Raw genomic sequence first — 20,422 nt, 5'->3', positions numbered from 1 at the left:
ATATCAAAATTATTGGAGTTTCTTTATCATCTGTTCAATGTTGTGAAAAATGTCACATCTTCCAATTGAATCACTGCAAAAACACTAAAGGAAATCAGCAGACATTTATTTAAGTATTGGCAAGATGCATTACAGCAGAATGATAACATTTGGATTTGCATTTGGAATGTTCATCTTTATCCAAGAATACAAATGTGTTTCTTTAAGCTAGATTGTGGACCAACTGTTTCCCATTACAATTTATATTCATGGAATAAGTAACAGGAGAAAATGAAGTGTATTGTGAATTAAATGTGATGATCTGTGTACCCATTTCTCAGTTCAACACTTAGTTTGAATTCAGCTCTGCAGTGAAACTGGAGTTTTGTGGTATATACTTGCGTGGTTATTTGTATAACAGAGGCCCAAAATCAAGTGTTTAATTGTCATATGTACTAACAGAACAATGCAATCTTTACTTGCAGCAGCTTAATAGGCTTGTAAATGCAGCAGCTTAATAGGCTTGTAAACGTAATACACACAGATATTAGAGAAGATATTTGTTAAAAATTCAATAAAGTAATAACCTTGATACGAGTACAAAAAACCAGTCCTTTGTGCAAGTAACGATAGTTCATAGTTCATCGGTTGGTCTGCTATTTAAACTTTACTTTAGAATTTAGAGATATAGCGTTGAGACCGTCCCTTCGGCCCACAAGTGCACGCCAACCAGTGATCACCCCGTACACTATATCAAACACACACTTGGGACAATTTATAATTTTATCAAAGCCAATTAACCTAGAAACCTGTATGCCTTTGCATTGTGGGAGGATACCGGCGTATCCGCAAGAAAACTCTTGCGTCACTGGGAGAACATATAAACTCCATACAGATGGCACCCGTAGTCAGATTTCGCACTCTACCATTGTGCAGCTGTGTTGTGTTCAAAAGCCCGATGGTTGTTGGGAAGAAGCAATACTCACAAAAGCAGTTTTTGGGATCCTGTACCTTCTTCTTGATGTAAGGAGTAAAATGAGAATGTGCTCATGGTAGTGAGGGACTTTAATGACACCGGCTGCCTTTATGGAGTAGCACTTTCTGTTGTTCCCTTCGATGATGAGTGAGTACACAGCATCTCTTGTTGTTCCATTCGATGATGTACACAGCATCCCCCACGATAGTGAAAAGCCAGGTCCTGGTGTATAAAAGAATCGCTGACAGAAAATTAAAGGGATTAAAAAGGTACAATATAAATTAAATGACTACAATCAAATCATTACATACATTTTAAATGTTGTAATTTCTCTGCTTTTCTCATGAATCCTGCACTATGTGTTAAAATTGGATATTTGTAAGATCTTAATAAATAATTTGTTTGAAGGGATATTATTTTAATTTATTTATAATTTTCTAGAGATCATTGACAAAGCAATTATTTATCGCTCATTCTTACATGACCTTGACAAGGTGCTGGTGGGTCTTTTTTAAGCAGTCTATGGTAATGGTGGGAAGTGAACCTCTGGATTTAGATACGCTAGCAATGAAGAAACATTTTTTAATGTATTTCCATGTTGGGTTAGTGCGGGATTGAAGAGTGACATTCTGCTGATCTTCCCCTGTGCCATCTTCCCTTGTCATTCTTGGCAGCTGGTTTGGGAACTGCTGGCAGAGCAGACGAGGTGAAAAAAGGTGCACGTTTTTTCCATTGTATTTACTGTAGCTACTGTGAGTTGGTGATGGTAGAGGAATAAATGATTCAGGTCATGGGATGGGAGCCAATTAAGTTATTTTTCTTACTCTAAATGATCAGTCCTGCCCAGGTCAAAACTTATACAGTGCAGACGGAAGGAAATACAGTGTCACCGTTTGTTAACATTTTTGCAGAATGCCTTGGGACTTCTCGTCACAATATTAAAAGTTGTTGTTGTTACAAAATGTATTGTTAAGTATAATTCCTGAATATTGGTTTACTTTGACTAGGTTTTGCCAATTTAGCAACTTCACATGATTTAATCTATGTCAATTAGACTTTAGAGATGCAGCGCGTAAACAGGCCCATCGGCCCATGGAATCCGCACCGACCAGCAATCACCCAGTACACTAACCCTATCCGATACACCAGGGACAATTTAACAATTTTACGAAAGCCAATTATCCTACATACCTATCAATCTTTGGAATGTGGGTGGAAATCAGAGCACCTGGAGAAAACCCACGTGGTCACAGGGAGAATGTACAAACTCCGTACCGACAGCACCCGTAGTCATGATCAAACCCGGATCCCTGTCACTGTAAGGCAGCAATTTTACTACTGTGCCACCCAAAATGGCAAGACGGAAAAAAAAGGTGACTATTACAAATAGTGGGACGCCATAACTTGGAAATAAACTTCCACAGAGCATTGAAGCACACATCTACTTTGTCTCAGCATTATTAATAGTCCAAAGCTTTCTGGGGCAGAACATCTCATCTGTGTTGCATTTGTATGACATTTGCTCCAAAATCTATATGCCCTAGTGTGAGAAGCTGGAGAGGATTTTGCATGTCTGTAACTTTCATGCCAACAGTTTCAATCAATAAGGTATAAAACCTGACAATAAATTGAGAAATGACTGAGAATCAGGATGAATTGGAATGGGTAAATCAATGTCAAGTCGGATACAGAAAAGCAACACCGAGACTACAGACTAACTTGTAAACTCTCCATCCAGAGAGGTTGATTGGCAGATACTACCAATTATCACATTGCTAACAGGTTTAATAACTGAGCTAATTTTCCTGTGACTGGTTTTAATAGCAATTAATTTGCAAGTCGAGCAAGTTCTTAAAAATAGGAACACTGGTGGGTTGCCACTTCAGGCATGTCACTCAGTCAAGGAGTATTGCATTGACATTAACTTGTCTTCAGTGGAACTTGACTGTGAAACCAGGATAAGAATAGAGCACCAATTGAAGGAACTGCAGTGATATGGAATCACTTGAACCACCGTGCCCCGGAAAAATACTTCTATTTAAACAGTTCCAAAGTTCGGGAGCCGTATATCTCAAATTTCTCATGATGTAGAAAAAGGCCATTCAGCTCATCATCCATATCAGTCCCTTTCCTGCTACACCTTCCTGTCATATGCACATCACCTCTTTCCCCAAACCTTCCCTCACCCTTCCACACAAAGACAATTTGCAGTTGCTAATTGATTTACCACAGTGTCTCTGAGATGTGGGAGGAAAGCACAGTACCCGAGGGAAATCCACACAGGAACTTGGAAGACATGCACACTCAGTTTCAGTTTAGTTTATTGTCATGTACCAAGGAACAGTGAAAAGCTTTTATTTGCAATTACTCCAATGGCTCAAATGGTTCTTTAATAGTTCTTTATTGTCTTGCATGCAGTCCACAGTGAAATTCAGTCCACAGTGAAATTCTTTTTGCATAGTTTACACGTGCATAAATTGCCATATTATGGCACCATTTACACCAAGAAAAAGTTCAAAGTTGAAAATCTGGTCCACATGCTGGGTGCACTGGAACGCCCCCCTATCCTGGTCAGCCCAGAAAAGGCCCAGGGTGCTGCAGGGCCTCCTCCGTTGCCCTCGACCGGCTCGGCCCACAAACTCACATCCCTCTCCTCGCCCGACCACCTTTGATTCCGCGTGTCCAACTTCACCAGCGGCTCCTTCTCCTCAACTCTCCAGTCTTTGGGGACAGAGAGAGAGAGAGAGAGAGAGAGAGGGAGGGGGGGAGGGTAAATAGTATTGCATTATCACCTAAGCTGAAGCTCGGCAGTAGCACTAACCATGTTGCTCCATTATGGTTCAGGCACTTTTGTTCTTTAACAGTACATTTTAAACATGCTGATGTTTCTCCCTGTGTCACCCTTTCAGCCTGTGAGTTCCAGATCAGCACAAGGTTTAGGTTAGAGATTCAGTGCAAAAAAAGGGCCTTCGACTCACCCAGTCCGCACCGACCAGCGATCTCCTCACATTAACACTACCCTACACACACTAGGGAAAATTTTACATTTATATCCAGCCAATTAACCTACAAACCTGTATTTGAAGTGTGGGTGGAAACCAAAGATCTCAGAGAAAACCCACATAGGTCACGGGGAGAACATACAAACTCTGTATAGACAAGCACCCGTAGTCGGGATCAAACCCAGGTGTCTGGTGCTGTAAGAGAGTAGCTCTACCTCACCATGCTGCCCCTTCAAAACACATTCTCAGTTCTTCTCTAATCATAGGTTAGATTCATACCACCTAGGTAGCTCCGTAAAAGAAAATGGTCCTTTTAGTGCTCATACTGTAATTTTAAAGACTTGCATTAAATCTCACCTCACCCATTTTAAATATGAATAACACAACCCCTGCTAGCTGGCCTTTCATTGTAACTAACATTCTCCAAGCCTTGGCAACATACAAGTGAATCCTCCCTGGACTCTGGGATATATACTAATAAATAACTTTCACTCATAGCTGTTCTTTTGCCTGCTCCCAGGATTGAACATGTACACAGTTCCTGTGTCATGAGGTTACTTAGACATTTCTGAGATTTCTTTAACACTTTAGAAGTTTTCGCCTTGAAATTCATTTGTGCACTGCATATTTTTTTCTACTCCCAGTTGACAATGGTGGACAATTTTGGGCATGATTCACAGTCATGGCATTGATGTGTTACCTGTGACATAATTATGCTACTTTGTGGAAAATAATACCACAGGGGTGAAGTCAATCTCCTTGCAATGGTCATTTGTCACAAATGTTACCAACACGATGGCACAGAGGTGGAGTTGCTGCCCTACAGCACCAGAGACCCAGGTTTGATCCTGACTTCAGGTGCTCTCTGTATGGAGTTTGTACGTTCTCTCTGTGAACTGCATGGGGTTTCTCTGGGTGCTTTGGTTTCCTCTCACACTCTAAACGTACAGGTTTGTAGGCAAATTTGATTGTTAAAACTGTAAATCGTCCCAAGTGTGTGTAGGATAGTGTTAATGTGCGGGGATAGCTGGTCAGCTCCGACTCGCTGGGCTAAAGGGTCTGTTTCCACGCTGTCTCTTAACTAAACTCAACTACAGGAAAACACAGGCACTTAATACACAGCAGGTATCCAAAGGAAGCCAGACTCTAGCAGCAGGTGGCTATCATGTATGTAGTCAATTGAACGGGATCCTTAATTGTTTATAGATTTGTTTAGGTAGCAAAGTGGGGATAGGGAGCTCGTTGTACTCGATGGATGTAGTTTGGATCTGCCAGAATCAATGGTGTCATGCCACGGTGAGAATACGGATGCTTCCACAGAAGACCAGCTTCCAGTACAACTTGGGGCAGTCAGAGAGAGATCTCTTGCATCGAGGAGGTGTAACAAGATAATGATGTACTATCATGATGTAGTATCATGAAAAAATCTTTCTCTGAGCAATGTTCCCGTCTCTCCACTTCAAAAGAATAATGTATCTGTAAGCTATATTTTCCAGCGGTCATTAAGATCTGTCACATATTGGGAATGAACACGTTTGATTCCTGGTCACATGCCATCCAAGTTTAGAAATATCTATCCCTTTCCCCGTGTTTCCGCTCCACCAGCGTTTTGGAGCTTTTCACTCAAAACCACTTCAGAACATGCATGATAGGGAATGACTTCATGCTACTAATAATGATGAGTGATATCAAAGTCACATGGATGTGCCTACGTTATAACCTTGATTGGGAATAAAGGGAACTATGAATTAATAAAGTTACCATTTCTCTTTTGTTGGAACAAGACCTGATCCTTACTGGATGCAATATCAATGACTGTTAAAGTCACTGTGGAGAAACGGTTTTGGGCCTCTGGATGATTTGAGAACTCCAAAGTAATTTGTAGTTGGTTGCATACAAATATACAAAGTTACCAGTTGAAAACATATTTGCAAAGGTCACCCATTTTGCCTGCCTGCAATGACAACATTGAGAATGAACAAACGTTCAGCTTTCCTGCTCTGCCTGGCTTCCCTCGCTGCAGAGTTCTTAGATCATGAACAGTTACTACATCTCAAGGTTAAATGACATTATCAATGCCCAAGCATTGGTAGGGAATGGGCAACACAATCCACAAGCCAGAGGACTTTCTGTGGGCAAGATACTTTCAGGACTTATTCCAAGGCTTGGTCACTATGGAGGAATAATAATTCATCAAACTGGAAGAGATTGATTGGTGGTCATCAGTAGCTTTCCTTGACCATGCTTGACCTGAGATATAAGACTCAAGACAGCCCCATCTTACGGATTGAAAGAGGAGAGGGAAGAATGCAGTATACAAAGATGAGATGACAGAGGTGATGCAGAAGCTGGCAAGCAATTGGTGGATCAAGGTGAGGAGGGTTAAATTAGTCTTTCATTGTTTCCACTAGTGAGAGAGTCTAAGACCAAAGGTCATAGCCTCAGAGTTAAAGGACTTTCCTCTTGGAAGGAGATGAGACATTTATTTAGTCAGAGAGTGGTGAATCTGTACAATTCATTGCCACAGAAGGCTGTGGAGGCCAAGTCAATGGATATTTTTTAAGGCAGAGATGGATAGATTCTTGATTGGTATATCAGGGGTTATGGGGATAAGGCAGAAGAAAGGGAAGAGAGGTGAAAATAGAGCAGCCATGATTGAATGATGGAGTAGACTTGATGGGCAGATTGGCCTAATTCTGCTCCTATCACATACAAACTTATGAAGGTCCCCAACCCAAAATGTCGACCACTATATTTCTCTCGACTCGTTGAGTTCCTCCATCAGATTGTTGGTTGCTCTGTATACCATACGGCTTCCTGCTCATTGCTTGTGAGATTCATCACTCCATTTCCAGTGGTCAGGTTGAATAATAAATCTGCCTGAGCCCCAGATTTACTAATTCTACAGGAATTAATGACGTTGGCTAGAATACCATTCTTCTTCTCCCTCCAATGTTCTCCCTCAATGAACTAAAGTATTTGAGTGAGAGTAATGGTGTGCATTCAAAGAATATACGATGCACATAAGTAGCAGATGGAGTAGGATTCATGCCTCCAGGTACTGCTCGATATCATGACTGAATCTGTGCTTCATCCACTTTGCCACCCAATCTCCATATCCTTCAACTCCTCCAATGCTAAAAGTCTTTGGATCTAAAAAGCATACACCTAACCAAGCATCCACAGCTCTCTGAAATAGGACATTTCAAAGATTTCCAACACAAAGCCTAAAGAAACATCTGAGACTTTCTCCCATGTTCTGGACTCTCCAACTGGACAAAACATCCCCTTGACAAATATCCTTAATCCCTGTTAAAAACCTGTACATCTCAATGAGATCACCTTATATTGTTTGAAAATTCACTGATTCTCCCAAAGACAACCTCCAACAAATGCTTTGAGTGATGGACAGCATTTATTGGGAAGTACTTTTTGGCTGATGTTGTATAGAAGAATTATCAATGCTACTGGATCATACCGACGCAAGTAACAAAGAGAATTAAGAGCTTGCAAGATATATAATGGTGTGGAGTGGAATGAGCACTGGTCAGTTCAAAAAGGCAGATTGAGGATTCTAGTTTGTTACTATATGGAGGATAAATTAATGCTGTAAGATGTAGCGGGCGCTGCAAGCTGGTCGCCCTGACAGCAGCGTGTCAGTTCTTTCTACTTTTTTTGTTTTTTTATTATGTCTTAATGTGGGTTTTTAATGTTTCTCTGTCTGTCTTGTATGGGGGGGGGGGGGGGGGGGGGTGGGGGGGTAAGGGGAAAACCGCTTTGGTCGCCTCCTCCATGGAGAGGTGACTTTTTCCATGTCGCCTCCCCGTGGCCTAACAGCAAGGATCAGTGCGGCCTTTCCCGGAGACGTGTCCGGGGCTTCAGCAGCGGGCGCAGCGCGGATTCTTGGCGTGGAGCGTGCGAGCACTTGCCGGAGGGGAGCACTCCGTTCGCTGGCCCGCGGCAGCCTGAAGCCGCTGTCTGCAGAGCTCCAGCTGGCACGGCGTCTGCGGCCTGGGATCCTTCGTTGGGGACCCGGGAGGAGAAGAAGCTCCGACTACCGGCCCGCGGCCAACTTCTACCGCAGGCGCGGCGTGGACTTACCATCAGGAGCGGGGTCCCTCACCAGGGATCCCTGGAGGGAGCTTCGATCGCCGACCCTGCGGTCTGCGGTGCTTCTGGCTGCTGCGCGACGGGAACTTTAAATCTCCGACCTCCGGCCTGCGGCCTACACCAACCTGAAGCCGTGGTCTCCGGTGGGGAGGCACCGATTCAGGACTTACCTGGACTTTTTACCTTGTCTGCACATCTGGACGCCTGCAGCGACGGCTATGAAGGGTTGAGGTCCCGGCCATGGGGGGAAATGGAGGAGGACTGGCCAAATTTTGTGCCTTCCACCATAGTGATGAATGCTGTGGTGGATGTTTGTGTTACATTTTTAGTGTGTTTTGTGTGTTCTTTTTCATTGTACCGCTGCTGGCAAATTCATTTCACTTGCACTTTATGTGCAAGTGACGAATAAAACTGATTGCTTTGTATTGTTCTTTGTTCCTTCCCAGCTGAGCCATTTGAGGAGCCGCCCACATCACAATGATGCCATTGCTTTATTGTTTACTTTGCAAACCACTGAAGCCTTTGTTTTCAGATCCCCTCAAGCAACTGGAATTATTGAAGTAAGCACTCAGTCAGTTCCTGTGGTACTCTTCCATCAGTTCCCAAGGTACCTTTTAGTCAAGTTTTTGGGCTCAATTTATAAATTAAAATCATCAACGCACTCAATGTAGAGTGATTTCACACACCAGAACCACTTAGCTATCTTACACTTCCAGAGTACTACCCTGGGACTTCCATAAACACACTCAGTATGAGAATAAGTACCTTTGAATATATTTTGAAAATAAAATGAAAATTGTTGATCTGTTGCTCCATATGAATAAAGCCTTCCTTTAGTATCTTGCTTGGATGCACAGCACCGCATGGAACGTCATAATTGTATTATTATTAATTGCATCTGGACTCTCACCTTCTCTAGATACACTTGCCTTAGCGATGGTACCATGTAGTTTTGTTGTCTGTTGGCGCAGTTGTGAAATGCTTTTGCCTTGTCCAGACCTTGATATCCACATTGCTTTCTTTGTCATCCATGCTCAGAAATGTTAATCTTTGCTGGCACGTCCAGTTATTGATAGTTTGGGGCATGGGGCATTCATAATTGTTAACATTTTCCAGATAATAAAGAACAGTTATGTTATTTGTTGTGGGACAAAGAATGAAGGCAATGTTTCATCTTTATATTGTATCATTAATTTTGGCCTGGATGTCACATTGGATTGACAGTAAAATCATCCATGTTTGCCATCATTACACCATTAAACTGACAGCAATTTTGAGATTCTCGTGCATGCACAAACGTCATGAGAATAGAATACCTGATGTGTCTGTTAGTGAACCAGTTCTTTTCACTGTTAATGTTTTCTTCTGCAGACTTGAGGGAGATGCTTAAACGGATGCATTTAAAATTCCAGTGTAAAACACCTTTAGATATACAAAACAATAATTACTACTGATCAAAATCTCTGGTGTTTACATTTATTTGAATGAATGTGGATTGTAATTCCTCAACAGAATTAATAATGTTTTAAAAAAAATATATTTCTACTTTTTGCCGAAGATAGAAACAGAAAGCTGGGTCAGGCAGCATCTCTACAGAAAAGGAATCGGTGACAAGTCCCTTCTTTTTGCCTAGTTTGGTCATATTTCAGGTTCCACTAATGCATCTGGACCCTCACGTACTGAATGTTCAGGGAAATACTTTAAAAGGTGAATGAAGAATTGTACTTTTTCCCCTCCTGATTTGTTGGCAGCTCTATGGCAGCAGGGCCGTGGGACTATGTTAATACGATGGAACATTTATCCGACATGTTGGATAATATCCGACATGTTGGAACATTTATCCGACATGATGGTATCACAACTGCTGAACAGGCAGTTCTTGAAATCTGCGGAGAAGATTCATAAAAATGCTGGAGTCAGAATATCGTAAATATGCATGGAGATCTCAAAAGCTAGGAGTGCTTGGGTAGGTGACAGAGATAGAGAAGGCCGTACCATGAATGGAGATTTAATCATGTATTTTAAATATGTAGTGTTGTCACTAACTGTGAGCCAGTGTAGTTTGGAAACAACAGCGGTATTAGCAGTGATTTATTAGTGTCACGTGTTCAGTGAAAAGCTTTTGATTGTGTGCTTTCCAATTAAATTCCAAGATGGCGCCCAAAATAGGCAATGCTCTGCCTGTTGGTCCCAGAAGTGGATCTGCAATCACTCATTACTGTTGCTCCACTCTTTTAAACAATGGGATTGTTATGTGTGCCAATCTGGACACAATCGGCCAACTGGCCTCTTACGTCATGAGAAAATTTCGACAACACAGGAGGCTTGAGATGAGAAATATCCTTAACACTAGTTTGGTAGGAATAAGATTGGCAGAGCAGGGATCTGGGCTCATGGGCAAAATGCTGCCAGAGAGAGCACAGCAGGAGACGAGGCAGCTACTGGAGAAAAATGTGATTTGAGGGATAGGATTTAACACAATGAATCAAATTCATTGTTAAATTCTGCCCATTGTGGGTCATCGGGCCCCAGAATTCAATTGACATTTTTATCTGAGGTGCAGGTAACTTAAATAATGAAAATTATGATGTGATGGTAAGCTGAGTAAACATGATACTGATATTTTGGAACCAGACAGAGTTCTGTTTGTAGTGTAAATGCCACCAAAAAAAGTCTGCGTGTGCGTATATATATACATAGCAAAAGGATTTGAGTATAGGAGCAGGGAGGTTCTACTGCAGTTGTACAGGGTCTTGGTGAGACCACACCTGGAGTATTGCGTACAGTTTTGGTCTCCTAATCTGAGGAAAGACATTCTTGCCATAGAGGGAGTACAGAGAAGGTTCACCAGACTGATTCCTTGGATGTCAGGACTTTCATATGAAGAAAGACTGGATAGACTTGGCTTATACTCGCTAGAAATTAGAAGATTGAGGGGGGATCTTATAGAAACGTACAAAATTCTTAAGGGGTTGGACAGGCTAGATTCAGGAAGATTGTTCCCGATGTTGGAGAAGTCCAGAACAAGGGGTCACAGTTTAAGGATAAGGGGGAAGCCTTTTAGGACCGAGATGAGAAGAACATTTTTCACACAGAGAGTGGTGAATCTCTGGAATTCTCTGCCACAGAAGGTAGTTGACGCCAGTTCATTGGCTATATTTAAGAGGGAGTTAGATGTGGCCCTTGTGGCTAAGGGGATCAAGGGGTATGGAATACTGATTTGGATGATCAGCCATGATCATATTGAATGGCGGTGCAGGCTCGAAGGGCTGAATTGCCTACTCCTGCACCTATTTTCTATCTTTCCGTGTTTCTATTCTTCTACTTACAGTTAATCAGTACTCTGTATAGTTTTGAGCAGAGATGATTGTGGATAATGGTAAATTAATGCGCTAATTTCAATTTAATTTGTTGAAATGATTTTGATTCAGTTTGGTGACTTTGTCGACAATTGCAAGGTTGTTTCTACAGTTGAAGGTATCCATTCCTAATTGGAACTGGAACTGGAACTGTGAAAATACACTTTTTTGAAAGTGTGTTCAATGATGCCATCCTCTATCTATTGTGCAGAAATGCTGGAGGTAACTTAAGTCACATGGATGTGAGTCAATGTATTCCTATAAGCCAAACGGAAATAAGAAGGGAAGGTTTGGGGGGTGGCAGTAAATGTACATTGATGCCCTATACATTAAAAAATCTATTAAATAAATAGAAACGGATGCAATAGTAGTTTGATTAGATGGCAGATTTAATGACTAATAAGTTATTTTGCATCCAGAATAGACCCATTGTAAACATACCGTAGCTATTTATTGATGGAGCCCAATCTTGAGAACTTGATGCAGCAACAAATACGAGTTCTTGAATTATTTATTTGCAACTAGCTTCACAATGTGAACATTGTAATCGAACTAAGCCTAGTCCTTGTGTGGTACTAAAATAAACAATGACTTATTTTAAAAACTAAAGATAGATTAAGTAGGGAGTGATGGCTGTTATCAGTTGGCCAAGACAAAACACTAAGCAAAGGAATGCAGATTGTTTCTGGTTTATTCACTTGGCATAGGTTTCTTTTCACAAAGGTTGCTTCTCAAATACCTAAGGAGTTACTGTGTATAATTTAGTGATCCATTGGTTTGAAGTCCCATCCATCATGTGCGTACAGGTAACATCAGCTGGTGCAGGGGAAGGCTTGCAATGTCTTGAGCAATTATTTATACTTTCAAGCATGGTTCATTTAGAAGCAGTACTAATGAATTCCGGATCTCTTGTCTCAGTAGGAAAGATGGATGCTGCTGCATTTCCTCATTCCTCCTCCCTCCTCCTGACCATCTGTTCTCTCTGTGTCACCTGGTGCATCGTTCTGCACTTCATTAAATAAACACCCTTGCGGATATACCTGAGTTGGTGATCGCATTGTTCAGCCGGTGTGAATGGGTGTTGTCAGAGTAATCTCTCTTCATACACAAAACAAAGCGAAAGATGAATAAATACCTTTAAAAATCACATTGTATTACTGGTTTTAAATCAAAATGTTATATAATTTTTTTGGTTTCTTTTTCCAGCATTTAATAGATAATAGATAATAATCCAAAATGTAATTGAAGCACAACAATTATGTGAAGAAGCCCACAGAACCTAAAACCTTTTGTTGAACAGTGTTAGACAATAGACCATAGACAATGGGTGCCGGAGTAGGCCATTCGGCCCTTCGAGCCAGCACCACAATTCAATATGATCATGGCTGATCATCCCCAATCAGTACCCCAATCCTTCCTTCTCCCCATATCCCCTGACTCTGCTATCTTTAAGAGCCCTATCTAGCTCTCTCTTGTAAGTATACAAAACAAAAAACAGCCACCAATAAAAGTAGATGAAACTTGGGAGGGAAAATGTTAAGAATGTCAGAGGAAATCAGATACTAAAACCTGCAGTAAAGCACTGGGACAGGTTCTTTGTCAAATTTAAGTCTAAACCAACTATAATCTACATGCATATAATCCATGTCCCATAATCCATAATCCATATCTTTGTCTTATACAAAAGTAGCTTAAATGCCACTATTGTATCTGCCTCCACTACTCCTCCTTACTCCTTTCTAAAAGAGCTCCTTTAATTCTGAGGCTATGACGTCCGGTCCTCGACTCTCCCACCAATGGAAACATCCACTCTAACTATGTCTTTCATTATCCTCTAAGTTTCAATGAGGTCCACCCTCAACCTCAATGAGGTCCACCCTAAACTCCAGTGCGTTGTGTCCCAGTGCTGTCAAAAGCTCATCATAAGCTGACCCGCTCATTCCTGGCATCATTCTTGTAAACCTCCTCTGGACCCTCTCCAGTGCCAGCACATCCTTCCGCAGATATGTGGCCCAAATTTGCTGACAGTACTCCAAACGTGGCCTGACCAGCACCTCATAGACCATCAGGTAGCAAGATGAGCTTAGTGAAGTGTTTACCAGCATCATTAACAGTGAAGTAAAGTACAAAAACAAGCTGGGCTGACCCAAAACCTGTACATTAACAGTATCCTACAAACTAGAGACAATGTAAAGTTTTACCAAAGCCAATTACCCTACAACCTGTATGTCTTTGGCGTGTGGGATAAAACCGGAGCACCCGGGGAAAACCCACGTGGTCACGGGGAGAACGTACAAACTCCGTACGGACAGATCAGGATCGAATCCGGGTCATGGCTGCTGTAAGGCAGCAACTCTACTACTGTGCCACTTTGCCACCCGGCAAGAACTGTCTTGGTTTTAGTATTTCAGCAGTCTAAGGTTACAGTCTAAGGTTACAGATGGTGAGGTTCTGTCTAACGATGGTGTTGGAGCCACTTCGGAACGTTCTGTTGGCTAGTTTGGTCATGAATATTCTGTGCTATTGGGCATACTTTTGCCTAACAACCAGGAACACTTGAGACAAGCAGCTAGAAACGATCTTTTCAGATTTCCTGAGGTACGTATCTCTACATGATAGCCCTTCACTGCCTGACAGATTGAACGAACCAATTCAAGTTACACCTTCCACTCCACCTTCCACTCCACTCTGAATGCCGTCTGGTAATTTATCTCACTGACATCCTGACAGCCGCTGGATGCGTTTCATCTTCCATCACACAGCAAACTGCCCCTTGGCCATCATTTTGGCCTTTTGGGCAATCGTGCCAGTACCATGTGAACAAAGATAGGATTCAAGAGTCAAGAGTGTTTTATTGTCATATGTCCCAGATAGGACAATGAAATTCTTACTTGCTGCAGCACAACAGAACATGTAAACATAGTATACAACGGGAGAGAGAAAAAAAAGTTCAGTGTGTGTGTACATATACACATTCACACATACTCATTAAATAAACAAATATAGTGCAATAATAATAATAGTCTGTTACAGTTCAAAGCTTATTTGCTATCCGGTTTAATAGCCTGTTGGCTCTAGGGATGAAGCTGTTTCTGAACCTGGTCATTACAGTTTTCAGGCTCCTGTACATTCTTCCCGATGGCAACGGTGAAATGAGTGTGTGGCCAGGATGTTGTGGGTCCACGATGATGTTGGCTGCCTTTTTGAGGCAGCGACAATGATAGATCCCTTCGATGGTGGGGAGGTCAGAGCTGGTGATGGACTGGACTGTGGTCACAACTTTTTGCAGTCTTTTCCATTGCTGGACGTTCAAGTTACCGAACCAAGCCACGGTGCAGCCGGTCGTTATGCTCTCTACTGTGCACCTGTAGAAGTTCAAGAAAATCCTCCTTGACATACCGACTCTCCGTAATCTTCTCAGGAAGTAGACACTGGTGTGCCTTTTTTTATGATTGCATCAGTGTGCTGGGTCCAGGAAAGATCTTCGGAAATATGCACACCCAGGAATGCAAGTTTCAATGGCCAAACCCGCCTCTTGTCACTCCCAGGGGAGAACTTGCATACTGCTACTGGCTTTGCAATTAGTGGTTCAAATTATACTTGATAACTCAGTTCTTAGAGGGGATTGATGATAAGAGAAAGTTACAGCTTTTGTGGGGAATACATGGTAAAAAGTTGAATAATGTATACTTTTGTTTGATTGGAATAAACACCAACCTGTGCCTACTATGTTCTGTGTGCTAAAGCAAAGCAAGAATTTCATTGTCCTATCAGGGACACGTGACAATAAACTCACTTGAACTTGAACCTTTCTTTCTTTTTGACGTTTCTGAAGCTCCATTTTGTTTTTACACTATTTTCATTGCATGTTTTGTTTTGTTCGTGTTTCTGTGTATTGGAATCTGTTTTCTTGTTCCCTGAAACTTGATACAGTCCATTCATTATATTGATTACATTTTCCTTGCTGGAATGCTAAACAAATCAACTAATAGACAGTCACAGCTCCAACGCTTACAATGTTCATGCAATGTTGGCAGTCGGTGAAGCTTTGAATAAAGAAAGAGCAAAATCAAATGTATTATTCCCAATTTTCCGAAGTGCACTTAGTTTGTATTCTTCCAATCTGCAGGTAGTAAATCTCTAATTAGACTTGGATGCCTTCATAATAACCAATTTCACTGCTAGAAATGATTAACTCTTGTATATTACCCAAACACGGGTTCCTATTACTCTGAGCATGAGAAATATCTTAAATCACAATGGGGCATTAAAACAAGAAAAGGATACAGATACATTTTATTGTTTGTAATCAGAAAATATTTTTTGGAACTTTTTGTGAGTACTTCACGCAGTATATTGTGAATTATATTTCTTAATACATTTTTTTTCTTTCAATCCTTCGGATAAATGCTTTCTCACCTGACCTGTTCCTGCTGAACATGATTATACCTCATGATCTTCAGCTCCTGTTCACCTTTTTTTTTAATCTTGGTTTTGCTTCCATTTTTACAGATGCCTTCTTATTTATTATAGCATTTCATTCTCTTTGGCCAGATGGTGCTGACTGTCCTTTTTCATGCAGAGACAGTCCCGAAAGGCTAAAGCTGCATGGTTGTTCTTGTGGAAGGAACAGAGTGACCTTAAAATAATTGCTTCTTTGGAAATTCAGCTGGGCTTGCTTTGTAGGCACTGAAGAATAAAAATAGAATTTATTATACAGCAATGCATTTATATCTCCCATCCCTCCCAGCACGATCATGTTTTGTGGAAAAACAGCAAACTTTTAAAATAAAAATCAAGTTAACACTTCAGCCGACTGAATGATATATGTGACTTTAGGAACGTGCATGCTTTTTGGCCAATGAGATAATTAGTTCTGCCTTGTCGATCTACTCCAAATTTCAAAGTCATATGTAAAATGATTTGCGTCAATTGCAAGGCAGTAACAGACTGGAGTGACTCGAATAACATTGTTGGAATTTGAAAAAAACATATTTCATCAATTTGCCCTCTGAGGTTTGATATTGCAAATATAACTCACTCTTCTTCTCCCCCACATAATTAAAAATAAAATTTCATTTTTACAATAATCTCCAATCCCCTTCCAGGTATCTCAAATTTGTTCCACGTCCAGTGAAGTACTTTAGGATGTTGAAAATTCAGGAGCTACTTTTCGCACAGCAAGCTCCCACAAACATTTATGTTTAGATATCCAGGGTCTTGAAATTTATTCAAATATAGAAACATAAAACCATAGAAAATAGATGCAGGAGTAGGCTATTCATCCCATCGAGCCAGCACCGCCATTTAATGTGATCATGGCTGATCAGCCAACATCAGTACCCCGTTCTTGATTTCTTCCCATATCCCTTTACTCCATTAGCCCTAAGAGCTATATCTAACTCTCTCTTGAATACATCCAGTGAATTGGCCTCAACTGCCTTCCATGGCTGAGAATTCCACAGATTCACAACTACTCTGGGTGAATTTTTTTCCCTCATCTCAGTACTAAATGGCCCACCCCTTATTCTTAAACTTTGACCCCGGGTTCTGGATTCCCCCAACATCGGGAACATTTTCCCTGCATCTTGCCTGTCCAATCCCTGGAAAATGGATATGATTCTATACGAACCCCTCTCATCCTTCTAAATTCCAGGGAGTAAAAGCCCAGTCGATCCATTCTTTCATCATATGTCAGTACCGCCATCGCGGGAATTAACCTGGTGAACCTACGCTGCACTCCCTGCAACTCCCAAAAATATAGTCAAACATACAGTGCTGGATTAACTCAGCAGGTCAGGCAACGTGAAATAGGAAATAGGTCTGAAGAAGGGTTCCGACCTGAAACTTCACCCATCCTTTTTCTCGAGAGATGCTGCCTGACCTGCTGAGTTACTCCAACATTTTGTGTCTATCTTTGAAAGATGACTGGCGGGTGAAAGAGAATGAAATATTCCAATAGGATGGCATCAGTAAAAATGGATGTAAAACTTAAATTTCCTCCACAGATGCTGCCTGACATGTTGTGATACACCTGCACTTTGTGTTTTACTCAAGATTCCAGCTTTAGTCTACCGAAAACAGTGCTGTACCATTGAAATGTTGCTTACGTTCTCCTGCAGTTATTCTGTGAATTCCACTTGAACCATTGTGGTAGGGAATATCGGATAAGGCTCACTGGGCAGAACAACCAAGAACCTGGTGAACCTAAAGGACAAAAAAGAACCTCAGTCAGGTTCCCCCCCTGAACAGTACAGCACAGGAACAGGTCCTTCACCCCACTATGTCTGCGCTGACTGTTATATTCAACCTCACCTTTTCTTTCAGCACATCGGGGAAAGCGGGCTCAGGCATTTACCTGCATTGTGGGCAGCACAATTGCTGCCTTACATCTCCAGAGATCCGGGTTCGATCCTGACTACAGGTGCTGTCTGTACGTAGTCTGCTCGTTCTTCCCGCTACCACATGGGTTTTCTCCGGGTGCTCTGGTTTCCTCCTACATTCCAAACACGCTTCTGTAAATTGTAAGTTGTCCCTAGAGTGCCAGGTAGAACTAGTGTACGGGTGATTGCAGGTCAGTGTGGACTCGTTGGGCCAAAGGGCCTGTTTCCACATTGTATCTCTGAACTAAACAACGTTTCCCCAAAACATTTAATGATCAGAGACTGCAGACATGTGCTTATGGAAACCTTCCTGGCACCCGCCTGTAGTCTGGATTATCTCTTGCCCCCCCCCCCCCCCCCCCCCCCCCCCCCCCCGTACAAGGAACATGCCTTGTTTAGATCCCACTGACTCTCTAGGTGCATTCTCCTAAACCTTCCCCATCAATGTGGTATCCATAAATCCAGTAGAAATACCACCTTGCAGCGGGAAGACATGCTTATCCCATCAAGTGCTGGTTCGGAGATCACACCTGCTGAGCTAAATGCTGTAGGCTGTGAGAACCTGCAAAACATCAATAGTGCGTATGTCGCTGAGTCCATTACAGTGCAGCCTTGCTCAGTGTGACAATAGATCCCGTGAACCTTGTAATTGAAGTTCTCATTGAACTTCGACAAACAGCATTAGGCTGATGCATGACTGTCTTTTAAGGGCGTTATTAGATAACAATGCATTTTCCACCCCAAGATCTGAGGGAATGCCATATATAGAAACGTATCGGCTCCAATGGTGGAGCACTTCACTTGAGTGTCCAACCGGACCATTTATGTGCTTATATCTCTGGATCCCAACACCACCTCCACTGACTGAACCACAGCTGGCGCTTTGATAATACAGGCAGTAATGTCAGTGTAAAGTCAGATTATTGTTGCATTTACAACAACAAAAAACAGGGAAGAGAGACTGATAAATGGGGATTCCTGAAAGCTGTGTTTCGTTATAGAGAATTGTACATTAGTTCAATCCTAAATAGTTATTTAAAATTGTATAACTTGTAAAAATGGCACACATTTATATAAAATAACAGAATAAGCAATACAGAGATGGTATACATTTAACAAATCTTTGAAGTCAACCCGAAATGACTTGCACATTGGAAAGATAAATGCTTCTTTCAGAGCGAGGTGAGAGAGGAACAAGCCAAGAGTTAGAATTGCCATGCTGTAATTTAAACTCCATTACAATCTTTGTTATTGTTCATCTGTGCTTAAAGACACCACTGCCTTGGGTGAGTAAGCCTCACTTGCTTTGAACATTAAGTTCGAGTCTGCATGTCTAATTGACCACTGCTTTAGCTTGTTACACCACTACATTAGTGTTCTGAAGCACGAACGGCTGTTGCATTATGTAAATGACTGCCTGAGGTTTAAATTTGAAACTTTTGAAGTCTTGACAAATGATACATTATGATGCAGGAGCAACTTATATTTAAAAAAAAAAACAGAACAAAGAAAAGATCATGAACAGTGAGTCAAAAATTGCTGTCAAAATAATAGCAGAGCTAATGGTGCTCACCTTGATGTGCAAATGTCAGTGTAATTTCACTCCAAGGCAGATGTGTGGGAGAGAATGGGTGGGTATATACACAAAAACATACGTGCAAGAGAAGGTTACATGGCACATCAAGCTTGACCTGCCATTCAATATGACCACAACTGATCTACCCCAGACCTCAACTCCTCTTCTGTGCCAATTCCCATTACCTTCAGTCCCTCATTCTTTCAAAAATGTATCTGCCTCCATTTTAAATACCTAATGATCCAGCCACCACATCTCTTGGACTGAAAATTCCAGAGATTCGCCATGCTCTGCAAGAAGATATTTCTACATACTTTGATTTTTAACTCTCTCGTCCCTTATCTTTCGACAATGTCCTCCCCAATTCAAGTTTCTTCGACTAGTGAAAACATCTCTGCATCTAACCTGTTGTGCCTCCTCAGGATCGTATATGTTTGTCTAAGATTGCCACTCAATATTCAAATATAGTATATGTGGCACTTGGGGAGAACTGAATAGCGAAATTACAAAATTGTAGTCTCAGCGTTACTTGGATTCTGTGGATCTAGGGCACAAAGTGCTGGAGTAGTTCAGCAGGTCAGACAACATCCCTGGAATAAAAATGGAGCCTTCTTCAGACTGAAGCGTCCCAACTCAAAATGTCACCTATCCATATTCTCCAGCAATGCTGTCTGGCCTGAATTACACTAACACCTTTGGGCCTGTCCCAATTAGGCGATTTTTCAGCAGACTGTCAAGTTGCCGGCAGTCGCCTTAAAAACCGGCAACTGGAACGGCAACTGTCAGAATAGAACACACAAACACATCGCTTCCTTCACCAGGCCATTATGCAGGCGGGTGTCAGGGCAAGCGGGGGGAGCACTGTCTAAAAAATTCATACATTGCAAAGCCAAGGTGAAACAGACACACACCGCGATGAACAGGAAGGTAGGCGCTGTAAAAAGATGGCTAAAGCACAGTGTATGGTAAGTCCTTTAAAAGAGGGGGGGGGGGGAGGGGAGTAGGAGTGGAGACAATTTTTAAGAAGCCAGAGATAC

The 20,422-nt window shown here is 41.7% G+C and overlaps 1 protein-coding gene across 8 annotated transcripts in view; it reads left to right on the top strand.

Annotated features, from left to right (window-relative positions):
* chl1b (cell adhesion molecule L1-like b) overlaps window positions 1-20,422 on the top strand; it is a 610,347-nt gene that overhangs the window by 382,596 nt on the left and 207,329 nt on the right. The window lies entirely within an intron of this gene.

The sequence above is a fragment of the Leucoraja erinacea genome, chromosome 16, assembly GCF_028641065.1.
Source record: "Leucoraja erinacea ecotype New England chromosome 16, Leri_hhj_1, whole genome shotgun sequence".
NCBI lineage: Eukaryota > Metazoa > Chordata > Chondrichthyes > Rajiformes > Rajidae > Leucoraja > Leucoraja erinaceus.
Note: the sequence above shows the minus strand (reverse complement) of the source record. Positions and strands in the feature narration are given on the sequence as shown.